The sequence below is a fragment of the Otolemur garnettii genome, unplaced genomic scaffold, assembly GCF_000181295.1.
Source record: "Otolemur garnettii isolate 467f Iridium unplaced genomic scaffold, OtoGar3 scaffold00130, whole genome shotgun sequence".
Classification (NCBI taxonomy): domain Eukaryota; kingdom Metazoa; phylum Chordata; class Mammalia; order Primates; family Galagidae; genus Otolemur; species Otolemur garnettii.
In genome coordinates this window covers 1,093,127-1,101,753 of record NW_003852525.1, presented here as the reverse complement: position 1 = coordinate 1,101,753, position 8,627 = coordinate 1,093,127, and the positions used below count along the sequence as shown (strand labels likewise).

At 38.1% G+C, this 8,627-nt stretch overlaps 1 non-coding gene across 1 annotated transcript; it reads right to left on the bottom strand.

Moving 5' to 3' along the window:
• Positions 1-271: 271 nt before the first annotated feature.
• On the bottom strand, positions 272-408 carry LOC111727919. The gene has a single exon (XR_002775346.1). It is a non-coding gene; the product is annotated as a U4 spliceosomal RNA (small nuclear RNA).
• Positions 409-8,627: the final 8,219 nt, after the last annotated feature.

Sequence of the window (8,627 nt, the reverse complement as noted above, 5' to 3'; positions counted from 1 at the left end):
GACAAAAAAGAGGGAAAATGGAAGAAAATAGGAGCCAGGGAAGGGATAGACATGAAATTTTCATTTTTCAAGAGTCAAACAATTACAACAAAATGTGAAAGATTCCTGGGGGATCCGAAAGAACTCAGCCTAGAGAGAATAAACTTTATTTTTGTACATCTGGTTTAAGTTAGAGGTTATTTTCCATCAAATAGTAAATAAAGTATTATCTTTTGGGATTTAGAAACTCTTCACTGTATGAGAAATTTGTAATGCTATTCTGGGCTTCTTGTTTTGAAAGAGCAGGATAATTGCTGCACAAAAAAAAGAAATAAAAATTGGTTTAAAAAAAAAGGAAAAGTTTTCAATTACCAATAATCACGCCTCAGATAAACCTCATTGGTTACAATACTGCCACTGCGGATGGGTGGAGGGAGGGAGATTGGAAAGATCACCTCTATGGTCTGTCTTACAAGGGTACAAGTGAATCTTTCTAAAAGTAGAGTATAAATGTCTTAACACAATAACTAAGTAAATGTCATAAAGTCTATGTTAACCAGTTTGATGAAAATATTTCAAATTGTATATGAAAACACTACACTGTACCCCATGATTGCATTAATGTACACAGCTATGATTTAATAAAAAAAAAATAAAAATGTGATTAAGAGAATGTTAAAAAAAAAAGGAAGGAAAAAGACTAAGTAGTAAAAAAAAATAAAAGAAAAAAGAAAAAAACTAGAGTGAGAAAATCAAATAAGCAGACTTTATAAACGTGAGTGGTAAAAACATTGCTTCCAATTTTGAAGCCAAAGAGAAAATATGTCCAATTATATTGTAGCATTTTTAGAAAGGAGAAAGTATATCTGTTTTTTGGGAAAACTCAAACTTTTCTAAGCACCAATATCTAAAAGAGGTGCTTTAATTCTTTAATTTGTTAAATACTACTATAAGGATCAACACACTCAACACCATCCCTTTAACAAAAAAGTTCAAATATTCCATATGGTTATAATTAAATTCCTTGATGAAAGTCAAGGATGAAACATTGAAATGCAACACACTGAAGGGATTTTCTATAAAGCTGAAATATGACCCTGGAAAATATTTGGGGATTCCCTAATTGTCAGATTTATTTAAGGAGAGTGAGAAGATGGGAAGGGCGGCATGTCTTTCAGAAATTTCCCCTACATTCTATGTTCCCAGGTGAGCTTTTGATTAGAACTTGAAAGAAAAATTTTGTTTTGACAAAAGTTACCTCATTAGCATTTTGACTTGCAGGTTGATGTTGGAAAAATATGCTCTCCATTTAGTCTATAAACCCACAATAAAATAAATGTTACTTCATGAAAAGAAAAAAGTAGGAAAGGAACCAACTTCTACATGAATTTGGTCCATGGTCAAAGTCAGAATTTCTTCTGAAACCATCCCAGTTAAGTAAAGCATATTATCAAATAGTTTTGTATCCCCATAAGCCCCCTGGGCCCTACTCTTTTTAAATCTGTATTTTGTTTCTTCCTCTTTATTTTTTTCATCCTCTCATCACCACCAGACACTGGGAAAGGACTATGGTGTAGTTTGGGGCTGGTTCAGAAATCAGTAGTGAAGAAATCCAATCCCAGTAAACATGGATGTGGCTTCACCATGAGCAGTGGCAAAATCCCAATGGAATGTTGGCTTTGAATGCAGATGAGGCTCTGTCTATCTTGTAAGTTAGTTGCAAAATAGTCTCCCGGGAACATGTCAAATCTCCTTTGATTATGTGTGAAATCAATGAAATTTTGAAATACGATACCAAATATAATAATAATGAGAATTACCAAAAGTAATTTTTGCATTAGGCCTTATTTTGAAAAGGTTGTATTATCTTTAATAACATTGTCAATAAAACCATATAGTTTTAATACCAAATTGAATCCAACCAGATAGTCAAATAGTGCTCGAAATCTGGAAATAAAAGTTGAAAACTAAGTGGTGATGTCATATTTTACTTAATGTTGTTATCTGGTCTACTGTTACGTATTTGCCTACTAATAGATTTCCACATCTCCTTACCAATATTCGGTTCAGAAATTTGACTAATTTGTTTCACCATGTTTCCTGAGTTAATAAAGCTGCTTGAAATCTATTACTTAAATTAGCTTCTTATTTTTTTTGTTATTGTTGTTACAGTTTGGCTGGAGCTGGGTTTGAACCCACCACCCTTGGTATAGGGGGCCAGCGCCCTACTCACTGAGCTACAGGTGCTGCCCAAATTTACCTTCCTATTTAAATCCATTATCACCTATTAGTAACCAATTTTTCCCCAAAATATGTGATATTTTACCAAATTTGTGAATGTATGCATATTCTTTAATGTTATTTTATTTTTATTTTATTTTATTTTATTATTCTTTTGCTGGGGCTGGGTTTGAACCTGTCATCTCCAGCATATGGGGCTGGCACCCTACTTCTTTGAGCCACAGGCACCGCTCCCCTTTAATGTTATTTTAAACCAATATATTCTGATGAAGAAGAAGAATGATGAAAAATACTGATAATTAGGTGTTCCTTAGATGAATTTTTCTTTCTACTACTACTTAAAGATTTACATAAGTCAGTATTTCTCCTAGAATTCTAAGCTGTAAATCTTTTAGATCAGAGTAAAAGAGACATCATCACTTCTATTTTTAATTGACACAGTTCCTTGAGAAATGGTTGAGTCATTAAAACACATGCTTTTCAGGAAGTACAACTTTTATATCAGCCAACTCCTTCTGAGATATTTCTACCGAGTCTTTCTGAGAACACAAGTCGTTCTGAAATCGAACATATGTTCAGTTTTATAACCTGTGCCACTTTCTTGTTGGTTTTATTATTTTCCGCAGATTTATTTCCTTCTGAGCTGTCTGGTATGTTTTCCAAACAGTTTCACAGAAATTGAGAATATTTCAATAGCCACATAATAAAATTATTACAAATATGCGTGTGTGTTTAGGAGTTACGTAGACTTTTAGGAACAGGTACTGTTCCCTGGAAGTGAGCAGAATCTCAATCTCGTTTCCAGAAATTAGCTGCTATCGAACGCATTTGAAACAAGTGTTCTCACTTGAAGCTAAAGTGTGAAATGATGAAATGCTGGAAGTTAAAAGAACCGGTTGTGAAGAGCAGCGGGGGAGCAGTAGCCCCAGTGAGCAGGTCGGATGAATGAGCTTTGAGTCAGGAGCATGTCACTGAGAGATGAAGGCTGTTCAGCATCTTGTTATTCTCAGAACCCGCCTCAGTGCCCTGGCCGTGGGAGACTCCTGGTAAACACTCACTGGGTAATTAAGTAAATAAATTAATCCATGACTACATCAAAACATACAGATTTTCTGTCTCTGTACACAGAGACATGTATCTATATGTAAATGTACATGCAAATAAAACACATGTGGGCCCTAATTTATATACACGTTCAAGTGCATGTATTCGCAGCAACCTGCTTTCATCTGCGGTTTCCATTTCTGCACTTTCAGTGATCTGTTGTTAACCATGGTGCAAACACAGACAATACAGAGCAATGAGATATTTTGAGAGAGAGCATTCATGTAATTTGAAGGGTATTTTAATTATTTTTTCTATTTTATTATTAGTTGTTAATCCCCTTCTGTGACTGATTTATAAATTAAACTTTATTATACCTGTGCATGTCCAGGAGAAAAATAGCATATGTGGGGTTTGGTAGTGTCCATTTTTCAGGGATTTACTGGGGTTTTGGAATTTATCCCCCATGGGTAAGGAGAAACTAACGTATAGTGAGTGAAGAGAGAAAGAATCTCACACCCTATGGGATATAAGATCATTGTAAAAATCAACATGAGAAGCAATTAGGATTTATCATTCATTTATTAAGACATACGTCCTGGGGTGGCACCTGTGGCTCAAAGGAGTAGGGCACCAGGGGTTCAAACCTGGCCATGGCCAATAACTGCAAAAAAAAAAAAAAAAAGTACTTCCTGGAAAAAGTGCTGAAAACCCACCACCTGCATGGCGTGTACATAGGCCCTGTGCATTCCACCACGTATGTAAAGAATGTCCTGCTTGTAGTTGATTCCAGTCTGGTTTATAGACCTCAAGAAAAACACACAAACACAGACACACCTTCCTATTTCACCCCATGAAAATGTCTAGTCAAGAAGCGTGTGTTGATGGAAAGCCTAATAAGTCCTCCTATCCTTAGGCTCAATGAAAACAATGAGCAATTTGACACCTTCAAAAAATTCAAAGTAAATGGAAGATTCCCTTCTCAGAAGGAAAGATACCAGAGCCCTGGTCATGCTTAGAAGTTTCTGAGCAGGTAAGCACTGCCCCACCTCTGCATGTGACATTGGTGATGGCTGCTGCTCTTTGTGGAATATAAATCCGTGCTGCCCAACCAGGTTCCTCTGCCTGCTGCCCCAGGGAAGCCGAGACCCAAAGGCAGCCGAGGAGTTCATTCCGCAGAGCACTTAGTGGAATTGCTCAAATCATTGTGTCGCCCTCCATAAAGTGCTGTGGCATCACAGCTCACAGCAACCTCAAACTCTTGGGCTTAAACGATTCTCTTGCCTCATCCTCCCAAGTAGCTGGGACTACAGGTGTCCACAACACCTGGCTATTTTTTTGTTGCAGTTGTCATCGTTTGTCAGGCCTGGGCTGGGCTTGAACCTGCCAGCCTTGGTGCATGTGGCCAGCGCCCTACTCAATGAGCTATGGGCACGGAGCCTATTCTAGGAACTTATGAAATTAAAAATGCAGGTAAATTTGAGCTCCATTTCTTGACTTGTGTTCCAAATTTGGGACATTGTAATCTCATGAGTGATATGTGTTGGGTGGGATGGGAGGATTTCTAGACCCCAGGAACCCTGTGCTGTGAAGGGAGGCCTTGGGTAATGGGTCTGTCTTTAAACCATCTGAGAGCTAACACCATTTTAAATTTCAAGAACATAAATTGCTTTTCCGTACAGTTTTGCCAACTTATCTTTTTTAAGTTTGTGCTCTTCAAGTATGATAAAATGGGATTATAATATCTTGGAACATTAAAAATAAGAAAAGAATAAAATTTTTGCTAATAAAGCACAAGAGCAGTGAATGACAGGCAGTCTCAAAACCAGAATGATTACATCTTCTCCCATAACTGTCGTAGCTTCACCACAAGGGAACTGTCACATTTTCAGAGAAGATCCTAATTTTTGAAGGGTTTTTGCCAGATTCTTTCACTTCGTTTTGTTTCACCTGACAAAAATATTTACCTTGTGTGATAGGAACAACTTCACAGTGATAATTAAGAACACGTAACGAACAGAGGTCTGTAGCAAAACATTTTATTACTGAATTTTTTGGTCAGGTGTTCTTTTCTTGTATATCATTTATAAATTCAGAATATTGGCATTTATAAGTGAACAAGGATCTCTAATAAAGATCATAGCCAGTAATAGTTCATAAATAAAATTCGTTATATCCTTGTGAAATCTGAAACCTGAATTCAGCACATTAAACATCCTCAGATAACATTTTTATTTGAAGCATCATGGTGCTTTGTCAACCACAGGTTTCAGTTACCTGTTATTTCACCTTCCTTCCTATAAATATATATCGCCGTCTACATCGCCATGGCAACACACTTTGTTCCGCCAGTAATCAGACATGGAAAAAAAAAAAGAGGGGGGCGGGAATCTGTTCTTTATGCTAAATGGCTAACCAGACTAAAACTATCAGCCCTGGTTGAGACAGTGAGGCAGACGCTGGAAGATATTTATGCCACATGACAAAGGAAAACCTGAGTTTAGTGAAAGCCACACAACTTTTCATAGGTTTAACTGAGTACTTCATCAATCCAGACTGCATTTTGAGAGATCGCTCAGTCAAAAAGAATACTCCTATACTGAACCGTGTGAGATTAGGGCAATCCCAACTTTTATCAGAGAGTGAGTCTGTGGGATATCAATAAACGTTACATGGAAAGGCTCCATAGATAAGTGCATTTGGGAATTCTTATTTAAATAATGGGAATCATCACTGTCTAAAGACCTTAAGAGTATGTGTTTAAGAACACGAAGATCTGGGATTTGGCCCAGTTGGAAGCTGATGGATGAACCTTTCAGAGCCTCTCGGTGCTGATGGAGGCCACGAAGCCCTAGTTGGAGACCGATTATTTCAGTGCTTATAGCACAGGGGACAGCAAGGGCGCCAGAATCTCCGTGTTGGTTCTTTCCGCTCTTGTATTCCAGGGATGCAGTGAGAAGGGTCCCAGACACACGAATTAAGAACAGCAGAGGAGCTCTGAGTTTAGGAAACCCAAATTTGTCATAACGAGCAGAGAGGATGCCTCTGTTTTGCTCCGGAGGTAATCATTATTCTTATTATACTGAATAATAAGCGTGTCTTACATTTTCTTCAGAGGGAGATAGTATCTCTATCCTCCAAAGCTGTTCAGATGAAAAGACATTCCCTGTCTCCACTTATAAGACATTCGGAAATGGAGTAGTCATGAGTAGAATTGTCTCGTAAAAATCCTTTAGTATCAATCACTTTGTGAAACTTTTTTTTTTTTTTTTTTTTTTTTTTTTTTTGAGACAGAGCCTCACGCTATCCCCCTGGGTAGAGTGCCATGGCATCACGCTCACAGCAACCTCCAACTCCTGGGCTCAAGTGAGTCTCCTGCCTCAGCCTCCCAAGTAGCTGGGACTACAGGCGCCTGCCACAACGCCTGGCCATTTTTTGGTTGCAGCCATCATTGTTGTTTGGCGGGCCCGGGCTGGGGATTCGAACCCGCCACCTCAGGTGTATGTGGCTGGCACCCTAGCCGCTTGAGCCACAGGCGCCGAGCCACACTTTGTGAAACTTTAAGGAACAGGAGGACGTTCCAAATCCAATTTGCTAATTTGAACATGAAAAGTGTGTGTGTGTGTGTGTGTGTGTGTGTGTTCCAACCGTTCTTAGAGGGTATAGAAATGAAGACAAATTGAAATAAAACTTTTCCAATGCCAAATAAGATTTCTAAGGAACTTAAGATTCTTGCCACTGCATTTTAATAACATTAAGGTTAATAGGAGATGGCATCTTCAAAGTATTTATATATTATAGGTATACTGGGCTATATTTAAATTCCAGCTCCAGAACCTACTGTTTAGAACATATGAGGAGAAAGAAAAGCCCTTTGAACCTCAGGATAACCTTCATTTAATACTTAAATTTCAAAGTGGAGGAGAGTGGGGGAAGGGCCGAGGCTGTGGGTAGAGTAGTAACACTAGACATAATTATTACATATAAACAAATTAATCATCCTTTAATTCATTCACCTGTAACACAATAGGTTAAAAAACAGTATCCTTTCTATGTACTATCTTTCCTCATTTCTGAATCTTTAAAACAATCCTGAGATTTATATTCCATAGTTATTACCATTAAATCTAAATTACTCAAGAAGATTTTAAAGTTCACAGAAGATGCACATTTTTGTGAAGTTTTGCCCTGACTCGCTGTGCTATAAGTGCATTGGTTTGCTAGTTTATGGATTCAGAAACCCAACTGTTGGTTGATTTTTTCAATTTTTTTCTAATTTCTATTTCTTTTGTTTCCGCTCTGGTAAGGATTGTGTCCGTCCCTCTACAAACTTTGACTTGCTTATTTTTCCCCTGGTTTCCTGGGGTGTAACGTTAAGTTATTTATTTGGGATTGTTGTTCTTTTCCAATGTGGGTGTTTAATTGCCATAAACTCCCTCTTGGAACTGTTTTTTCTGCATCCCATTAGTTTTGGTATGCTGATTTATTAAACGAAGAGTTTATTGCTTATATAACTTTATACCCTTCTGCAATACCCTGATGAAACTTTTCACGTGGTACAAAAATGTGTTATGCAAATTCCCCCCAAAATGTGATAAATAAATTTGTTGTTTATTACATGTTCATACACACCTAGAACGATTTCATCTCATTACTGCCAGGGCTTATGTTGGTCACATGATAATTACTTCTTCCTCTGGCTTTTAATTGAAGTAATCATTATAAAGTGAATCCGTCAACATTGGACGTTGCATCCAACACACCTGCTGAATCAGTGTGACCTGCACACTTCACTGAAGTCAACCTGCCTGTGGCATTTCAATGCATCCACTTGGTCTTAGCTCTTTTAAAAACACTACTATATTTTCTCATCTTTCCTAGCTCCTTTGCTTTCTTGGGCTGCCACTACCTTGAGTTGGTTAAGGATGTCACATTTCCCTCAGTGCTAAAAAATAGACAAACTCAGCTTAATCCACACGCTGGAACCTGGCGGGAATCCACCGTGCCCCTCCAGACAGATGTGCCCTTTCCATGAAGCTTTAATGTGCACATAAAATGTCAGTTCTCTGAAATAATTTGTAGAAGATTAACTCTGTGGCGATTTCATTTGATAAGAGTGGGTGTTAAGAACCGGCTTGGAGGACTCATTTGCACCAGTCCATCCTGTTGGTCATTTCTGTAGAGATCACTGAAGTGTGGATGATAAACTAACCACCCGTCTCCACCCTGACGGGCTGCTGAGTGCTCCCGGGTTGCTCAGTGCATTTCTCTGCCAGCCGTAAGACCCTGGATTTCAGCAGGTGCTATCACTGCCGGCCTTTTGGCTTCAAATTACAGCACAAGAATTTTTTTTTTTTTTTTTT